Source organism: Rutidosis leptorrhynchoides, chromosome 7, assembly GCF_046630445.1.
Source record: "Rutidosis leptorrhynchoides isolate AG116_Rl617_1_P2 chromosome 7, CSIRO_AGI_Rlap_v1, whole genome shotgun sequence".
In the NCBI taxonomy this organism is placed as follows: domain Eukaryota; kingdom Viridiplantae; phylum Streptophyta; class Magnoliopsida; order Asterales; family Asteraceae; genus Rutidosis; species Rutidosis leptorrhynchoides.
In genome coordinates, this window is record NC_092339.1 from 108925965 (window position 1) to 108947966 (window position 22002).

Below are 22002 nucleotides of genomic sequence, written 5' to 3' on the forward strand. Positions count from 1 at the left end.
TAAAATAAACAAACCTGTTCTGGGACCCTTGTCACAAACTGGTCACAACACAATTATAATAAAACACTAATAAAATAATTAAAATAAAAGCACTTAAGACTAAGCACAAACCCTAAGGGCAAAATAGGTAACTTACAACTAGCCCGGGTTTCAGTCTGTTACACCAACAGTCTCGTAATAACCTAAAAACCTCATTTCTTACCCCAATTACCGACTCCGTCACTTGTGGGAACGTTTTGTTTAATAGTTGTAGCCCGATGTTCTTTTTCTCACTTTGGTGAGAAGCGAACATTACTAACCCGTAAGCATAGCATGCTTCTTTATGTTGCATGTTAGCCGTTTTTTCTAAATCATGAAGTCCTATATTCGGATACATTGAGTCAAAATAATTTCTTAACCCGTTGCGTAAAATAGCATTTGGGTTCCCCGCAATATATGCGTCAAAGTAAACACATCGTAACTTATGGGTTTCCCAATGTGATATCCCCCATCTTTCAAACGAAAGTCTCTTATAAACCAAGACATTCTTGGAACGTTCTTCGAATGTCTTACAAACTGATTTCGCCGTAAATAGTTGTGCCGAAGATTTCTGACCGACTCTAGACAAGATTTCATCAATCATGTCTCCGGGTAGGTCTCTTAAAATATTGGATTGTCTATCCATTTTGTGTTTTTATACTGTAAAATAGACAAGAGTTAGATTCATAAAAAAAAATACTTATTAATACAAGCAATTTTTACATATATCATAAAGCATAAGCACACTATATTACATATATTACACCACACGAATATAACTATCTTATTCCGACTCGCTCGTTTCTTCTTCTTCGGTTTTGGTTCGTTTTGCCAAGTTTCTAGGGATATATGATGTTCCCCTAATACGAGCTGTCGTTTTCCACAACGGTTTAGAAAAACCTGGTGGTTTAGAGGTTCCCGGGTCATTGTTACAACTTAAGGGCTTCGGGGGTTGACGATACATATAAAGTTCATCGGGGTTGGAATTAGATTTCTCTATTTTTATGCCCTTTCTCTTATTATTTTCTTTTTCCTTTTTAAATTCAGTTGGGGTAATTTCTATAACATCATCTGAATTCTCGTCGGAATCCGATTCATCGGAGAATTGGTAATCATCCCAATATTTTGCTTCCTTGGCGGAAACACCATTGACCATAATTAACCTTGGTCGGTTGGTTGAGGATTTTCTTTTACTTAACCGTTTTATTATTTCCCCCACCGGTTCTATTTCCTCCTCCGGTTCCTCCTCTTCCGGTTCTAATTCTTCTTCCGGTTCTGATTCTTCTTCCGGTTCTTCTTCGGGAACTTGTGAATCAGTCCAATATATATTCGACTCTTCGTTATTATTAGGTGAGTCAGTGGGATTTGTGCTAGAGGTAGACATCTATCACACAATATCAAACATGTTAAGAGATTAATATATCACATAATATATACATGTTAATAATATATAGTTTCCAACAAAAATGTTAAGCAATCATTTTTAAAGAAAACACGGTCGAAGTCCAGACTCACTAATGCATCCTAACAAACTCGATAAGACACACTAATGCAAATTTTCTGGTTCTCTAAGACCAACACTCTGATACCAACTGAAATGTCCCGTTCTTATTGATTAAAAACGTTCCATATTAATTGATTTCGTTGCGAGGTTTTGACCTCTATATGAGACGTTTTTCAAAGACTGCATTCATTTTTAAAACAAACCATAACCTTTATTTCATAAATAAAGGTTTAAAAAGCTTTACGTAGATTATCAAATAATGATAATCTAAAATATCCTGTTTACACACGACCATTACATAATGGTTTACAATACAAATATGTTACATCGAAATCAGTTTCTTGAATGCAGTTTTTACACAATATCATACAAACATGGACTCCAAATCTTGTCCTTATTTTAGTATGCAACAACGGAAGCTCTTAGTATTCACCTGAGAATAAACATGCTTTAAACGTCAACAAAAATGTTGGTGAGTTATAGGTTTAACCTATATATATCAAATCGTAACAATAGACCACAAGATTTCATATTTCAATACACATCCCATACATAGAGATAAAAATCATTCATATGGTGAACACCTGGTAACCGACATTAACAAGATGCATATATAAGAATATCCCCATCATTCCGGGACACCCTTCGGATATGATATAAATTTCGAAGTACTAAAGCATCCGGTACTTTGGATGGGGTTTGTTAGGCCCAATAGATCTATCTTTAGGATTCGCGTCAATTAGGGTGTATGTTCCCTAATTCTTAGATTACCAGACTTAATAAAAAGGGGCATATTCGATTTCGATAATTCAACCATAGAATGTAGTTTCACGTACTTGTGTCTATTTTGTAAATCATTTATAAAACCTGCATGTATTCTCATCCCAAAAATATTAGATTTTAAAAGTGGGACTATAACTCACTTTCACAGATTTTTACTTCGTCGGGAAGTAAGACTTGGCCACTGGTTGATTCACGAACCTATAACAATATACACATATATATCAAAGTATGTTCAAAATATATTTACAATACTTTTAATATATTTTGATGTTTTAAGTTTATCAAGTCAGCTGTCCTCGTTAGTAACCTACAACTAGTTGTCCACAGTTAGATGTACAGAAATAAATCGATAAATATTATCTTGAATCAATCCACGACCCAGTGTATACGTATCTCAGTATTGATCACAACTCAAACTATATATATTTTGGAATCAACCTCAACCCTGTATAGCTAACTCCAACATTCACATATAGAGTGTCTATGGTTTTTCCGAAATATATATAGATGTGTCGACATGATAGGTCCAAACATTGTATACGTGTCTATATTATCTCAATATTACATAATATACAATACAAGTTGATTAAGGTATGGTTGAAATAGATTTGTTACCAATTTTCACGTAGCTAAAATGAGAAAAATTATCCAATCTTGTTTTACCCATAACTTCTTCATTTTAAATCCGTTTTGAGTGAATCAAATTGCTATGGTTTCATATTGAACTCTATTTTATGAATCTAAACAGAGAAAGTATAGGTTTATAGTCGGAAAAAATAAGTTACAAGTCGTTTTTGTAAAGGTAGTCATTTCAGTCGAAAGAACGACGTCTAGATGACCATTTTAGAAAACATACTTCCACTTTGAGTTTAACCATAATTTTTGGATATAGTTTCATGTTCATAATAAAAATAATTTTCCAAGAATAACAACTTTTAAATCAAAGTTTATCATAGTTTTTAATTAACTAACCCAAAACAGCCCGCGGTGTTACTACGACGGCGTAAATCCGGTTTTACGGTGTTTTTCGTGTTTCCAGGTTTTAAATCATTAAGTTAGAATATCATATAGATATAGAACATGTGTTTAGTTGATTTTAAAAGTCAAGTTAGAAGGATTAACTTTTATTTGCGAACAAGTTTAGAATTAACTAAACTATGTTCTAGTGATTACAAGTTTAAACCTTCGAATAAGATAGCTTTATATGTATGAATCGAATGATGTTATGAACATCATTACTACCTAAAGTTCCTTGTATAAACCTACTGGAAGTGATAAAAATGGATCTAGCTTCAAAGGATCTTTAGATGGCTTGAAAGTTCTTGAAGCAGAATCATGACACGAAAACAATTTCAAGTAAGATTTCCACTTGAAATAAGATTGTTATAGTTATAGAAATTGAATTAAAGTTTGAATATGATTATTACCTTGTATTAGAAAGATAACCTACTGTAAGTAACAAAGGTTTCTTGATCTTGGATGATTACTTGGAATGGATTTAGAAAACTTGGAAGTAAACTTGCAATCTTGGAAGTATTCTTGATTTTATGAAACTAGAACTTTTGGAATTTATGAAGAACACTTAGAACTTGAAGATAGAACTTGAGAGAGATCAATTAGATGAAGAAAATTGAAGAATAAAAGTGTTTGTAGGTGTTTTTGGTCATTGGTGTATGGATTAGATATAAAGGATATGTAATTTTGTTTTCATGTAAATAAGTCATGAATGATTACTCATATTTTTGTAATTTTATGAGATATTTCATGCTAGTTGCCAAATGATGGTTCCCACATGTGTTAGGTGACTCACATGGGCTGCTAAGAGCTGATCATTGGAGTGTATATACCAATAGTACATACATCTAAAAGCTATGTATTGTACGAGTACGGATACGGGTGCATACGAGTAGAATTGTTGATGAAACTGAACGAGGATGTAATTGTAAGAATTTTTGTTAAGTAGAAGTATTTTTATAAGTGTCTTGAAGTCTTTCAAAAGTGTATGAATACATATTAAAACACTACATGTATATACATTTTAACTGAGTCATTAAGTCATCGTTAGTCATTACATGTAAATGTTGTTTTGAAACCTTTAGGTTAACGATCTTGTTGAATGTTGTTAACCCATTGTTTATTATAACAAATGAGATGTTAAATTGTTATATTATCATGATATTATGATATATAATATATCTTAGTATGATATATATACAGTTAAATGTCGTTACAACGATAATCGTTACATATATGTCTCGTTTCGAAATCATTAAGTTAGTAGTCTTATTTTTACATATGTATTTCATTGTTATTACACTTAATAATATATTTACTTATCATTTAACATAATTAACCAAGTGTATCAATATCTTAATATGATTCATATGTACCTAGTAAGACGTTGTTATAACGATAATCGTTATATATATCGTTTTCGAGTTTCTTAAATTAATAGTCTCATTTTTATGTATATAGCTCATTGTTAAAATACCTAATGAGATACATACTTATAATAAAATCATGTTAACTATATATATAACCATATATATGTCATCGTATAGTTTTTACAAGTTTTAACGTTCGTGAATCACCGGTCAACTTGGGTGGTCAATTGTCTATATGAAACCTATTTCAATTAATCAAGTCTTAACAAGTTTGATTTGCTTAACATGTTGGAAACACTTAATCATGTAAATAACAATTTCATTTAATATATATATAAACATGGAAAAGTTCGGGTCACTATGTGACGCCCCGTACTAAATCATCATGTACGGACCATCAACAACAGGATCATTACAAGGTTAAGTACTATATGCGATTTCAAAAAGAGTTTGCATTCATATCAAAAGGTGACGTCATAACTAACGTCAAATGTTTTACAACCCAAAGTATGCTTCTACGGATAGCAAGCATAAGTAATAGTATGTGACCCATAGGTCATTACAAATATATCGTTTCAAAGTATCATGTTCTAATGCAAAATAACGTTTCATGCGGTGACATCTCTATTAAGCGCAACGGGTGTCTACAAGGCATGACTAGTACAACGGAAGCAAGCAAACCTTAAGCACCTGAGAAAAACATGCTTAAAAAATGTCAACACGAATGTTGGTGAGCTATAGTTTAAGTATAACAGTAATGTAAGTAGGCCACGAGATTTCAGTGCTACAACGAGCGTTTTAAATTAGTAATTCAAATCAGTATGTTTAAGTATATGCTCAACCGTGGGCACTCGGTAACTAACTTAACGTTTAAATAATAATACCCCCTGAAAGTACACTTGGCGAGTGCGTATGTTTACAAAGTATTAAACACTCGTTGACTGCTAGCGCGACTAGCCCGAGTGGGGATGTCAAACCCTATGGATCCATATCTAAGATTCGCGTTCACCGGTTCATAAACCAATGATTAAACGTTACCGAGCTAAAGGGAATCTTTCTGCCGTTATATAACCCACACATATATAAAGTTTAAGTACTCGTGCCTAGTATGTAAAACATAAAATCCGCATGTATTCTCAGTTCCCAAAATAAGTTAAAGTAAAAAGGGAATGCTATAACTCACAATGATATGTAGTAGCGGTTAAGTTGAGTCGGGAAAGGTGTGCAAGTAAACGGTCCGAAATCCTCAACCTAAGTCAAATAGTACTAAGTCAGTAAGTTGTCTAAAAAGGCTCATATGTATGTAATTAAGGTCATAAGGGTCATCATCAATCATCATCAAACAAAAGGTAACAAGTAAGGTTCGTTCATGAACGAAGTTTAAAACAAAGGCTGATTTGGATCAGTCACCACGGCCTCTACACAAACCAAACAGAGGTGATACCAGTGGCTATGGCTCCGTATATGAGTCATTTAAGTGTGGTAAAATTTCCAGAAGCTAACTCGTCTTCATTTGACCGTGGCGACGGTATAAGTGCGAGTAGGTCTGAAATTTCTGCACAACGTTAAAGGACCTAGTGACGATCGGAGGGCCATAGATCCTAAACCGTAACTCGGATGAAGACGAGTCTTATATGAAAAATTATCTACTCGAAAAGTTCTATCTAAAAATCATGGTTAGAACAGCCCAGACCTACTGGTCTATTACAGAAGCATCAGGTCAGAAAGTTTTGGACAGAAACAGTAATTTTAAAAGGGTTCCGGTGGTCTTGGTGCTTGATGTTCATCATGGTTCTCATCCTTGATGCGTATAGCTTCAAGTGTACAACTCATGGATGTGTTTACATCATCTCAACCAAGTCTTGACCATCATAACACTAGTGCAAGTCTAAGACATGAAGCACAACTCACTTAAGAGTTGCATGTAGTTTGATGAACCAAAGTTACATCAAAGTCTTAGGTTTGACACTTACATGAACTATAAAGAAATATTGAACTATAAACTTGAAAATAAACTAACTAATCAAGATCATAAGTAGTAAAACATAGTTCTTAGTTTGATCTTGAAGATCCAAGACTCAAAAGTCTTGATCTAAAGTTGTTAAGTTAAATCATAAGTACTAACATATAAATCCTTACTTTAATGAAACCAAAAGTTACAAACTTAGATTATCATCAAGTAAAGTGTATGTAAGCTTGAAAGCTCGTGTTCATGACAAAAATAAGAAGACCATAAGCTATAGAACTTAGATCTTTCAAAAGTATTTGAAGTTATAACTAGTAAGTTAGACTTCTATGTTTTTGAAGTTATAAAGTTAACTTTAAGTTCAAGATGTATGAGATCAAGACTAACTTGTAGTGCTTGACCATTTAAACTAGCAAACATGAAATTAAAGAGCAAATATATGAAGAAGTAAACTAGATAAACAAGTAATTAGTTCATTGTTGTTCATACTTTAAAGATTCAAACCAAAGTTTGATCTTTAGAAAGTAAACTTTAAAGTTTACTTCATGAACTTCAAGTGTGGTTTCAACACATGAACTTACAACTTTTGAAATAATAAATGAAGAACATAAGCTAGAAACTTTATGTTCTTGTATGCCTTGTAAGAACAATTTAGATGAAGAATCAAACTAATAAGTTTGCTTCTTAGAAGATAGTAAGTAAACAACAATAATAAGAAACAAGTAACAACTAGTAAGTAATTAACCAAGACAAGTATCAAAACAATAAATGATGATGATGATCTAGGGGTGATTGTATTCGGTTTTGTAAAGAAAAGAAAGAGAGGAAAAGTCTTCATGTTACTTACAATACTTTAGAGAAAAAGAGAGTAAAAGTGAAGGCAAGTAAATGTGTGTATGAGAGAAATGAGATTGCAAGTGAACAAGTAATGAAGAAAAGATTTTTGAAACCCTCTCACCCATTTGAGGCCGACGGTCAACCAAAAAAAAAAAAGGGAGGGGTGAGTTGCCTACTAGTTCCTTGTGTGCAAAGTCTTAAAAGTTGGGTAATGGTGGTGTTTACATGGGGATCATGGGTAAACTAGATTCTTTACAAGTTAAACTAACTAGTTACCATCAAATTTGATACTTACATAAGGAAGTCATGGTCTAGTGAAATCATTTAGATGTAGGGTGGGCTTATAAGCCCAAGTTCATGAGTCCATTTCATTAATTAAAGCCCAAGTTCAATAATTCACAAGTTAAACCCAATTACAATCCAAGTAATTAACTAATAGCCTTAGTTAATCAAAATGATTAATAAACCTTAATCATGAATGCAAATAATATCTAGAAATATTATTCGTGAAGTTTCATGTGTCACAAAGACGTTTCGGGCACTTAAAAGTCAAGTACGGGCAATCAAGGCAACATGTAAACGTAAAAACATGCATTCGTTTAATCACACATATTAATAATAATAATTATTAATAAATACACGTTGGAAAATCCAGGGTCGTTACATTACCCACCTGTTAAAGAAAATTTCGTCCCGAAATTTTAAGGAGTGACCAACAATGGTACCGTATTCGAATAAGAAGGAGCGTATCATAGTTCTGTGAGACACGTGGGCTCAGAAGTAAGTTATCTACCTTGAAAGGTACTCTGGCGTATGAAAGTGAGAATAGGTATATGCCGTTACTTAAGCCTCTTGTCCTAAGAGGTCAACAAATTGATTTTATTTCTGATTAACAGGAGTATGTCATCTGAATGTATATCCACAAGAAGGAAAGATGGTGTGTTTAGCCTTACAGGCATCTTCAGTAAGCTGGATGCGTGAACTGCATCATGAATGTTCCTAAGCTCATCTAAAACATTGAGCGTGTATGTCGTAATATAAGCTGACAGGTAGAATGGGAAACATAGTGATTACAACCATGCGATTTGATGTATGGATAACGTTAGCTACGGATTTTACCAACCCCTTGGTTTCGAAAGGAGGCCATAGGCATAGGAACTCAATATTTAAGAATGTTTCATTTGAGTAAGTGAATCAAAATTTTAGCTGAAGGTGACCAACCGAACTTACAGGCCATAATTATTCATAGTGTCTTCAGGACGGTCTGAACGAACAAGGAGGGACACTAACTAGTTTACCATACTACAGGTGAACCTATCCTTGGATGAAATGAAAACACGGTTCCGCAATGTAACTTCATCCTTTCAGTTACATGTTGAAGTTAGGATTATCGTTAACTAGAGCAACATACAGTTGCAACCAATGAAGGAAGAAATATATAGAGTATCCACATGAGTGTCGTAAATGTTTTAAGCAGTCCCCTCCCAAGGGGTAACAAGATTCATAGGCTCTCAAAGTTTCTTATGCTACATTTCCAAAAGAAAGTCGCACGAAAGGCGTGGTCTTGAACGAGAGTGAACTCTTCGAGTGGTTCGTTTTGAATTTATCCGAGTACTTAAGGGGATGCGCGAATGAGGAGATACGTGAACCCTTGGTCCTAACGAATGGCTTACTCCAAGTGAAAAGAATCTCCAAAAATGATTCTTGTGTCTTAACATACTGATTCATAGAGATGAAGTTTACGAGGGTGTTGTGATTCGCCGTGAAGTATTGAGAACAGTAATCCACCAAGTACCTTTCCTACGATAGGGTGACCAATTAGTGTACCTCAGAAAACTGATTTATCGGCTTGCGTTTTTATCATGTCTAACTTTAAAAGAACATTTTTGTGGGTGCAAAGATTTTCTAACAAATTTTATAAAACCGCCATCCAAAGTGGCTCGAGAATTTTTAACGAAGATCTTAATAGTAGGTTTCATTCCTAACGGAGGGCGAGAGAAAGTGCGATCCTTACATGGTGTAGTCTAATACGAAAGCCTTTAATAAAGTCTACTGAGGGAGTTTTGAAAAGCAAAACCTTTAAACGTTTGTTGTGACCACATAAACGGATGAAGTTCCTAGTAAATTTAGAAGTAGGTACAACGTGTACCATTTTGCTTAAAACTATTTGACTTAAGTTGAATAGCTCGGTAAAGGAGCGGTTTTTAAATAATCTGAAGATATAACTTAGTATCAAAATAAGTAAGTATAAATTTATACATATATGATTTTATGAATCGTTTAAGTGACCGAAAATTTTTTAATACCTTCATTGTCTGTAAATCTTGTGAGGACTGTACAAATAAACAACGTGTAATTTTTTTTTTTGATAAACATAGTTTTTCGTATTTCAAAGGTTACGAATTGAAAAGATTTGAGTGAAAAAGCTTGGAATCCTTGGGTGACCAGTTACTAGGTAATGAAAACTAATGATATAAATGCAGTTTTGGTAATTATCCGGATACAAGTCTTTGGGCCAAAAATATTTACGTGCGAAGCCGTTGCTAAAAAGTGAGGTACGAAGGATAGAGCACGAGGATGAGAAGTTAATCGCTTCTTGAATTTGCAAAATGCCAAACAGGTCGTGACTAATAATGAAGTCAGAATACCGATGGTGTTAATGTTACTAAATGAGAGTTTCTTGGAATGATTTAGGACTTAGAGTTATGTAAGGAAGAGCATTATTCTAACTGGTGTGGTGAAATAAATCCATGGGGCGACGCAATAGTTTTGAATGGTTTGAGTGTTAGCGGATGCCCGAAGGCCTTGCATGACGTGATTGTCAGTGACTTTATCACATATACATGAATCTCTCAATTTCGACGGTTATAAAGCCTTTATGATGACTTGGATACGAATAACACGAAAAGTTTTATATAATAAGCAACGAAAATTTTTATAGAAATTGTTTATGGTGACAAGGTAAGAGAAGAACGAAGTTCTTAGTAAATTAGGGTTATGTACAACACATACCGTTCAAAGTATGATATCTTTTGAATAAAGGATTTGATTTGTAACAGTGAAAGTGAAGTTTCGTATGTACTTGTCAAAAATAGGTAATCATTTACTTTATTTTTATATAATGGGTATGATTTCGAAAATTTGTATGAATGACAAACAAAATAAGTTCATTTTTATTATAAAGCTTTGAGAGGATAGCACAGTAGAATAATGTGTGTAAAATTTGCTAAACAAAATTTTCATATTTCGGGAGATACAAGTTGGAAAAGATTGATGAGAACCGAGTAAAAGACTTTTGAAAATTTGGAGTGATATTTGGGGTAATAAAAACCATTGAATTTAGATGTGATTGACAACTATTAGTAGGGCATAAATCTTTTGACCAAAAATGCTTAAGTGTGAAGTTGTTGCTTATAAGTGAGATACGAATGGGAGGGTATGAGGATAAGAGTTAACCTCTCATTGTTTTTAGGAAAATTCCAAACTGGTACGACTAATATCGAAGTAAGAAGGATGACGTTGTGATTATCGTCGAATAAGAAGTTCCTCGTAATAAGTTAGGTCTTAGAGTTGCGTAAGAATGAGTGTCAAATGAGATTCTTGGGTAACCCTCAATATAGAATTTGAATTGATGAAGTGACGGAATACAATTCCTTTAAGTATCGTTGTGCAAGTTTGTCCATTGTATCGGTTTCTTTCATGGCTAGAGGTGAGCAGTTTTGGCGAGATGGTTAATAATAACCCAGGTGATGTCCTAACCGTCTTACCGTCTTTGGTAGCTTAGTGTTGAATTTCTCCCCATTTCCGTTGTGAGATTTCGGGTTGTTGTCATGTAACTAATAAGGTTCAGTTTTCGGGCTACATCTCTTCCCATAATAGTTTCACCATTCTTGCGAGGTATACAAATAAATTTTCCCTCATTATAAACAAATTCCACTTTCATCCTCGAAAGTCAGTTCGTTCTATCTATTTCCTCAAAGCTTCCTAGCTCGATGAGTATTAGGTTAATCTTAAAGTTCATCCTAAATCAAATCTTACTGTACTACTGTGAAAACAAATTCTATCAATCTTCTCAAATAAAATATGCCTGTACGTAGGTAACTATTCCTTTTCAATTACTACATTAAAACTCCCAAGTTTGGTTAATATGAGGTCATCTCCAAATGACCCACCTGTTAATCTTAAAGTACTACTTTAAATTATTCCTCTATCTTCCTCAGTTTACCATTTGCTTGTGTCCTTATAGAATACTTAATTCCCATGGTTGTGGATGGTTTATTATTCACGATAATGCTAAGTTTCTTAGATGTAAGGTTTCTATCATTCTAGTATTAAATAACCTCAAGACAATGAAACGTTGTGATGAAACGTACCCCAACTAAAATCAGGATCCATGCAAGTCTCCATAACGATTACTTTACCGCAGGTAATTTTAAAGTTTTTCCTATATGAGAACTTTTCCTCAAATATCCAGGGTGTCAATATCTATAACAAACTTTCGGATTTTCAATTCTGCAAACAAGGCCCTTCTTGTACAGTATATAGGCTACGTGGTTATTCTTTCCCTATTTTTAACAGGCTATAATGCGTATGCTCAAGTGATCCCTGCCAAAGTTTTCCCTGGATCACCTCATATTCCTCATGTAGTAACATTGGAACTTCTGCATGATTTACTTCAATATAATCACGCTGGCCTGGCGTCATTATATTGTACTAAATCGTACGTTCATTCCAATATCACTTCATATGGTCAATGTAACGTGATCACTTCAAGTTCTACCCAATTTCATCTAATGGTTCTTTAACTATGCTATCTCAAACAGAATCGGCATAACTAATCTCACAGTTTATCGATGTGGGTGCGTAGGTTCCGTAGATCATGTATTAATGCCTAAGTGCTCTGAAATTTCTTTGATATATTCGGGTTCAAGTAACATCGTTAGATTCCTTTCTAGAAATTTGATCTGGGTCTTGTTTCGAGTTGTACGTGTAGCAAGTAGTGATACGATATGTCTCGAGGCGACTCCCAAGTCTTTGGGTATGACTGTGCATCAGTAGAAGATGCTATGACCTATTAAAGGGAAATGCCTTCCCGGCTTCCCCAATGCCTAAGTATAGAAGTGTCATTAGGTCGTCGAGTAGTGGTGAAGAATGAAAGAGATGAGTGACGGTCATGAAAGTGTACAGGGCATGTGTCAACTGAACAATCTTCTAGATTTCGTGAAGTAATGTTTCGATCTCCGGAATGGTGGAGCAGTAGTAACAGGTGGATTACAATACTAGTTCTTAGGATTAGACGAGTGGGAAAGTAGTTCAGGAAAACATCTGAACCTGGAAAGATAGGTTCTCCAAGTCGGCATAGCGAATAGTAGACATGTAGCAAGAGTGTAATCAGGCATATCAACTACAGCAGCCTAGATCGTTTATAGTAGCACGTAGCATGGCAAAAGTAACGGTATCGTGCCGAAGTAACATGCTAAAAGTAGATAGTAGCATGCAGTAGCGAGAGTAAGCACAAGCATACAACGAGTTTACATAGCAGTAGAATTAAGCGGTGCCATGTAGTAGTAGTAAACGGTAACATGCAGTAATATAACACAGTAGCATGCAGTCGAAAGTAGATATTAGCATGCAGTAGCGGAAGCAAGTAATAGCATACAACGTATAGCAGTAAAAGTAGGCAGCAGCATGCAGTAAGTTCAGCGGAAACAAGTAAACTAGCAAGTTGTAGATTAGTCCTATTAGTGAATCCTAATCGGGTTGGTCTTAGACTCACTAATGCAACCTAATTCCCTACAACCAATGCTCTGATACCAAATGTGACGCCCCGTACTAAATCATCATGTACGGACCATCAACAACAGGATCATTACAAGGTTAAGTACTATATGCGATTTCAAAAAGAGTTTGCATTCATATCAAAAGGTGACGTCATAACTAAGGTCAAATGTTTTACAACCCAAAGTATGCTTCTACGGATAGCAAGCATAAGTAATAGTATGTGACCCATAGGTCGTTACAAATATATCGTTTCAAAGTATCATGTTCGAATTCAAAATAACGTTTCATGCGGTGACATCTCTATTAAGCGCAACGGGTGTCTACAAGGCATGACTAGTACAGCGGAAGCAAGCAAACCTTAAGCACCTGAGAAAAACATGCTTAAAAAATGTCAACACGAATGTTGGTGAGCTATAGTTTAAGTATAACAGTAATGTAAGTAGGCCACGAGATTTCAGTGCTACAACGAGCTTTTTAAATTAGTAATCCAAATCAGTATGTTTAAGTATATGCTCAACCGTGGGCACTCGGTAACTAACTTAACGTTTAAATAATAATACCCCCTGAAAGTACACTTGGCGAGTGCGTATGTTTACAAAGTATTAAACACTCGTTGACTGCTAGCGCGACTAGCCCGAGTGGGGATGTCAAACCCTATGGATCCATATCTAAGATTCGCGTTCACCGGTTCATAAACCAATGATTAAACGTTACCGAGCTAAAGGGAATCTTTCTGCCGTTATATAACCCACACATATATAAAGTTTAAGTACTCGTGCCTAGTATGTAAAACATAAAATCCGCATGTATTCTCAGTTCCCAAAATAAGTTAAAGTAAAAAGGGAATGCTATAACTCACAATGATATGTAGTAGCGGTTAAGTTGAGTCGGGAAAGGTGTGCAAGTAAACGGTCCGAAATCCTCAACCTAAGTCAAATAGTACTAAGTTAGTAAGTTGTCTAAAAAGGTTCATATGTATGTAATTAAGGTCATAAGGGTCATCATCAATCATCATCAAACAAAAGGTAACAAGTAAGGTTCGTTCATGAACGAAGTTTAAAACAAAGGCTGACTTGGATCAGTCACCACGGCCTCTACACAAACCAAACAGAGGTGAGACCAGTGGTTATGGCTCCGTATATGAGTCGTTTAAATGTGGTAAATATTCCAGAAGCTAACTCGTCTTCGTTTGACCGTGGCAACGGTATAAGTGCGAGTAGGTCTGAAATTTCTGCACAACGTTAAAGGACCTAGTGACGCTCGGAGGGCCATAGATCCTAAACCGTAACTCGGATGAAGATGAGTATTATATGAAAAATTATCTACTCGAAAAGTTGTATCTAAAAATCATGGTTAGAACAGCCCAGACCTACTGGTCTGTTACAGAAGCATCAGGTCAGAAAGTTTTGGACAGAAACAGTAAGTTTAAAAGGGTTCCGGTGGTCTTGGTGCTTGATGTTCATCATGGTTCTCATCCTTGATGCGTATAGCTTCAAGTGTACAACTCATGGATGTGTTTACATCATCTCAACCAAGTCTTGACCATCATAACACTAGTGCAAGTCTAAGACATGAAGCACAACTCACTTAAGAGTTGCATGTAGTTTGATGAACCAAAGTTACATCAAAGTCATAGGTTTGACATTTACATGAACTATAAAGAAATATTGAACTATAAACTTGAAAATAAACTAACTAATCAAGATCATAAGTAGTAGAACATAGTTCTTAGTTTGATCTTGAAGATCCAAGACTCAAAAGTCTTGATCTAAAGTTGTTAAGTTAAATCATAAGTACTAACATATAAATCCTTACTTTAATGAAACCAAAAGTTACAAACTTAGATTATCATCAAGTAAAGTGTATGTAAGCTTGAAAGCTCTTGTTCATGACAAAAATAAGAAGACCATAAGCTATAGAACTTAGATCTTTCAAAAGTATTTGAAGTTATAACTAGTAAGTTAGACTTCTATGTTCTTGAAGTTATAAAGTTAACTTTAAGTTCAAGATGTATGAGATCAAGACTAACTTGTAGTGCTTGACCATTTAAACTAGCAAACATGAAATTAAAGAGCAAGTATATGAAGAAGTAAACTAGATAAACAAGTAATTAGTTCATTGTTGTTCATACTTTAAAGATTCAAACCAAAGTTTGATCTTTAGAAAGTAAACTTTAAAGTTTACTTCATGAACTTCAAGTGTGGTTTCAACACATGAACTTACAACTTTTGAAATAATAAATGAAGAACATAAGCTAGAAACTTTATGTTCTTGTATGCCTTGTAAGAACAAGTTAGATGAAGAATCAAACTAATAAGTTTGCTTCTCAGAAGATAGTAAGTAAACAACAATAATAAGAAACAAGTAACACCTAGTAAGTAATTAACCAAGACAAGTATCAAAACAACAAATGATGATGATGATCTAGGGGTGATTGTATTCGGTTTTGTAAAGAAAAGAAAGAGAGGAAAAGTCTTCATGTTACTTACAATACTTTAGAGAAAAAGAGAGTAAAAGTGAAGGCAAGTAAATGTGTGTATGAGAGAAATGAGATTGCAAGTGAACAAGTAATGAAGAAAAGGTTTTTGAAACCCTCTCACCCATTTGAGGCCGACAGTCAACCAAAAAAAAAAAAAGGGAGGGGTGAGTTGCCTACTAGTTCCTTGTGTGCAAAGTCTTAAAAGTTGGGTAATGGTGGTGTTTACATGGGGATCATGGGTAAACTAGATTCTTTACAAGTTAAACTAACTAGTTACCATCAAATTTGATACTTACATAAGGAAGTCATGGGCTAGTGAAATCATTTAGATGTAGGGTGGGCTTATAAGCCCAAGTTCATGAGTCCATTTCATTAATTAAAGCCCAAGTTCAATAATTCACAAGTTAAACCCAATTACAATCCAAGTAATTAACCAATAGCCTTAGTTAATCAAAATGATTAATAAACCTTAATCATGAATGCAAATAATATCTAGAAATATTATTCGTGAAGTTTCATGTGTCACAAAGACGTTTCGGGCACTTAAAAGTCAAGTACGGGCAATCAAGGCAACATGTAAACGTAATAACATGCATTCGTTTAATCACACATATTAATAATAATAATTATTAATAAATACACGTTGGAAAATCCAGGGTCGTTACACACTACACATGTTCCGTACAATGACCCGTTCATATGTACAATTGGCTCATCGAAGAACTTTTTAAATCTTTTTTCAGTTGAAGCATTTAATCGAACGGTTAGAGAGCAATATATAATAGTTCATCAGATAATGTTTTCCTGAATCATATATATATATAACACAAAAAACTAAACTTCCAAATCTAAAAACACTGATTTTAAATAAGAAAAATGCCACATCTAGAGGTTTCTAAAAACTAAAAACTTTAAGCAATAAAGAGTACTGTTTTAGATAAAGCAAGAACAACAAAGCTAAAGAAGATACGCTGATGTTGCGTATATATAAATTCAACATATATCAGACATTTTCAAAATCATCATAAGGTCATAAACATAGTATAATATCATAGCGAGTTGGAACATCATAACTCAATTATGTTTACTAATTGTCCTTATGCTTATATACAATCATATGTTATAAATTCCAGCTATAGAAACATCAGCGATACAGATAGGTTGTAACAGGGCAATTACAATTGATGTACAGAACTTATACTGTAATAGTAAAAAAATCACAAAATAAATGAGATACCTTTAGAAATTAGGGCAATAGCAAGACTCCAGAGAGGATTTGATGAATACGAATTAACACCATCAAGATGAATACGAATGATGAATCTGGATTGATGGTCCGGAAATCGTTTTTTAGGATGAATCGCCTCACGCGATTTAGTTAGCAGAAGCCCTAAAATTGAAATCTGTCTGGGATTTAACAATCGGTTTTAAAAAAAACACAGTGAAAAACATATGTATCTGTAGGTAATTTTATGATGAATTCATATTTAAAGGTGTTTGTACGAAGAGTCGTTGTTAGTTTTGTTCGCCGGTCGAACATAAAAGCGGATCTGTGTGACGGAGAGGTGAATCAACGAAACCTAATAGGGATTAGAGGAGAATAGTTTTTTTTTTATTTGGTAATTTAAAAAGAAAAAAGAAAAGAAAATCAGATAGAGTGGACACGTGACGTGCTGTAAATTGGGAGAATGTGGGTCTGACACATTGGATGAGGTTCTGATGCTTTATGTGAGGAATAGATAGATAGATAATTTGTTATTTCGCTAAAAAGTAGTGACCCCCGTTTTTCAATTAATTTACCAAAATAATGGGATAGACATCAAAAAATGCATAAATATATTTTTAGAATGAATAATCTAAAAAATTACAGTTATAAAATGAGTTAATATTTTTTTTTTAGAAGATATTTGATGTTTCAATGATGCATAAAATTCTATCAAATGTCATTAAATTCCGATTTAGCTTTTGTCATAATATGATTTTATTAAAAAATAGTACTGTTCCATTATAATTTTGTCACAAACTATTGGTCATCATGACCATTATTAAACATTTGTTATAATTCAGTAGGCTTATAACTACCTTTAGTGGTTTGATTCTTGATGTTATAATTCAGTAGGCTTATAACTACCTTTAGTGATTTGATTCTTGATTTAGAATACTAATAATGAAGTGTAAGAACAAAGATGATAATGGAGAGAAAGAAAGAAACACTTTGTAAGTGTGAGAAATGGTGCAAGTTTAATGCTTGCATTCATGAGTATTTATAGCCTAAAATCTCAATATAAAAATACATACTTTGTGTACCAAAATTGACTATATGTATACACCAAAATTGACTATCCATATCTATATTATTATTATTATTATTATTATAACACTCCCCCTTGGATAGCAATTTTATTTTGTTGAAGATCAACTATAAATTACTGCCTCGTTAAAAACCTTGCTAAAGAAAACCCAGTGGGAAAAAACTTTAGCTAAGGGAAAAAGAGTGCAGCATGGAGTTGACTCCCCCTCAAGTAGACATCGCTTCAGCTGTTACATCTTTTGAACATGTCTCATGCCAATGTTATGAACGTGTGTTCTGAAAATAGCAGTTGGAAGTGCTTTCGTGAAAAGATCAGCAGAGTTTTTGCTAGATTGCACATATCTCATTTCAATCTGGTTGTCCTTAATGAGATTTTGAGTGTATGAGAAGAATCTAGGTGGTATGTGTTTTGTTCGGTCACTTTTGATATACCCTTCTTTCATCTGTGCTATGCAAGCTGCATTATCTTCATAGATAGTTGTTGGACTTTTATCGCGTTCTAGTCCACAAGAATCAGTAATGAGTTGTGTCATTGATCTCAACCAAAAACATTCTCGAGTAGCTTCATGTAATGCAATCACTTCGGCATGATTTGACGATGTAGCAACAAGTGTTTGTTTTTGAGAACGCCATGATATTGCAGTACCTCCATTTAGGAATACATATCCAGTTTGAGATTTAGCTTTATGTGGATCAGATAAATAACCTGCATCTGCATAACCAACCAAATCTTGTTTTGATTCGTTAGAATAAAATAATCCTAAATCAGTAGTTCCTCGAAGGTATCGAAATATGTGTTTGATCCCATTCCAGTGTCTTTTGGTAGGAGCAGAGCTGAACCTTGCCAACAAATTAACTGCAAAAGAAATGTCAGGTCTTGTACAATTTGTAAGATACATAAGAGCTCCAATTGCACTAAGATATGGTACTTCTGGTCCAAGAATGTCTTCTTGATCTTCACATGGACGAAATGGATCAGCTTCAACATTGAGTGATCTAACAACCATTGGAGTACTTAATGGTTTTGCCTTGTCCATATTGAAACGTTTCAAAATCTTTTCAGTATATGTTGTTTGATGTACAAGTAAACCATTAGGCATATGCTCAATTTGTAAACCAAGGCAATACTTGGTTTTTCCGAGATCTTTCATTTCAAATTCTTTCTTTAGAAGTTGAATGGCTTCATGGATCTCTTTATTTGTACCTATGATGTTAAGATCATCAACATAAACAGCTATGATCACATATCCGGATGTTGTTTTCTTAATGAAAACACAAGGGCAAGTAAGATTATTTGTATACCCTTTGCTTATCAAGTAATCACTTAATCGGTTATACCACATACGTCCCGATTGTTTTAACCCATATAAAGATCTTTGTAATTTAATCGAATACATTTCTTTGGGTTTTGCATTTGATGCTTCTGGTACCTTAAATCCTTTAGGTATCTTCATATATATATCACTATCAAGTGATCCATATAGATAAGCAGTCACAACATCCATGAGATGCATTTCTAAATTTTTAGAAACTGCCAGACTGATTAAGTACCTAAAAGTAATTGCATCCATAACAGGAGAATAAGTTTCTTCATAATCAATTCCCGGTCTTTGAGAAAAACCTTGAGCTACAAGTCTAGCTTTATACCTTGTAACTTCATTTTTCTCATTTCTTTTTCGGACAAAAATCCATCTGTATCCTACAGGTTTCACATCTTTAGGAGTGAGAATGATGGATCCGAAAACTTTTCTTTTATTGAGTGATTCTAATTCAGCTCGTATTGCTTCTTTCCATTGAGCCCAATCATGTCTATTTTGACATTCAACCATAGATGTTGGTTCTGGATCATCATCATTATTCATGATGTCATATACAACATTAAATGAAAATTTCTCATCAAGATTTTTCATTTCATTTCGGTTCCATAATATTTTTGAATATGCATAATTGATTGCAATTTCTGTATTGACATCATCAATCTCCTCTGCAGTAGGAGTACTGATTTGTGGTTCTTCTTGAACACTTTCTTTTACTTCATTATCAGCTGATTTTCTTTTTCAAGGATTTTTATCCTTTGAACCGATTGGTCTTCCACGTTTCTGACGTGGCAAAGATTCATGAGTGACGTTATTGCCAGCTTTTGGAATTTCAATTCGAGCTGGAGTATTTACTGCTGGTATATATGATTTTGTCACCGTTTTTGTATCTGTAAATGCATCAGGCAATTGATTTGCAAGTTCTTGTATATGCATTATCTTTTGAACTTCTGTCTCGCATTCTTTTGTGCGAGGATCAAGATACTTTAATTGAGGTTCACACCATGAAACATCATTTTCTTTATTTTTCATTTCTCCCCCTAATCTAGGGAACAATGTTTCATTAAAATGACAATCAGCAAAACGTGCTGTAAAAACGTCACCTGTCATAGGTTCAATATACCTTAATATTGAAGATGTTTCATATCCAACATATATTCCCAACCTCCTTTGAGGACCCATTTTTGTACGTTGTGGTGTCGCAATTGGAACATACACTGCACAACCAAATGTTCTAAGATGGGAAATATTTGGCTCTTGACCAAAAGCAAGTTGTAGGGGGGAATATTTATGACTTGCACTTGGTCTGATGCGAATCAATGCAGCAGCATGTAAAATTGCATGACCCCATATAGATACAGGGAGTTTTGTTCTCATTATCAATGGTCTAGCGATTAACTGTAAACGTTTAATCAATGACTCGGCTAAACCATTTTGTGTATGCACATGAGCAACAGAATGTTCAACAACAATTCCTATAGACATGCAATAGTCATTAAATGCTTGAGATGTAAATTCACCAGCATTATCAAGTCTCACCCTTTTAATGGTGTAATCAGGAAAATGAGCTCTCAATTTAATAATTTGGGCAAGAAATTTTGCAAATGCCACATTACGGCTTGATAACAGACAAACATGAGACCATCTGCTAGATGCGTCTATTAGAACCATGAAATATCTAAATGGTCCACATGGTGGATGAATTGGTCCACATATATCACCTTGAATTCTTTCAAGAAACATTGGTGATTCTTTCTCAACCTTAAGTGGTGAGGGTCTAGTTATCAATTTTCCAAGAGAGCAAGATGTACATGGAACCATTGTATCATGATGGATTTTTCTATCCTTTAATGGATGTCCATGAGTACATTCAATAATCCTTTTCATCATTGTTGATCCTGGATGGCCTAATCTGTTATGCCATAAACTGAATACACCAGGATCAATATATTTTTCGTTAACTACCATATGTATTTCTGGTACATTTATATGTGTATAATGTAATCCAGAACTAAGTCTTGGCAGTTTTTCAACCACATGACTCTTGTCAGTGATACTTAAATATTTCTCATTTTCTGTTGTCACTGACTGATAATCATACCCGTTAAGGTATATGTCGGAGAAACTCAATAAATTTCTGCTTGACTTGGGAGAAAATAAGGCATCATTTATTAAAAATTTTGTACCATTTGGTAGTATGAAATTTGCCTTTCCTATCCCTTTTATCAAGTTAGCAGGTCCTGATATTGTATGTATAGTTCCTTCCGTTGGTTTTAGATCAATAAAATATTTCTCGGATTTAAGTATAGTGTGTGTAGTTCCACTGTCTGCTATACAGAGATCTCCACCACTTGATTGATGTTGTATTCCAGCAAAATTCATATTGAACTTCATATATAAGAAATAAATAGTGAGTACATTAATATTACACAATATTTTAAACGCAAATAGATAGTACTGAAACATTTAGCAAACATAATGACAAAGACAGACGATATTAAATCGTTTATTTTTCAAAAAACACACAACTTAAACATTCAAGAAATCTTCATATAAATCAGATGGTTTCTCAGTGACTGTTGGATCAATATTATCCACAAAATTTACTTCCTTTTCTTTACCT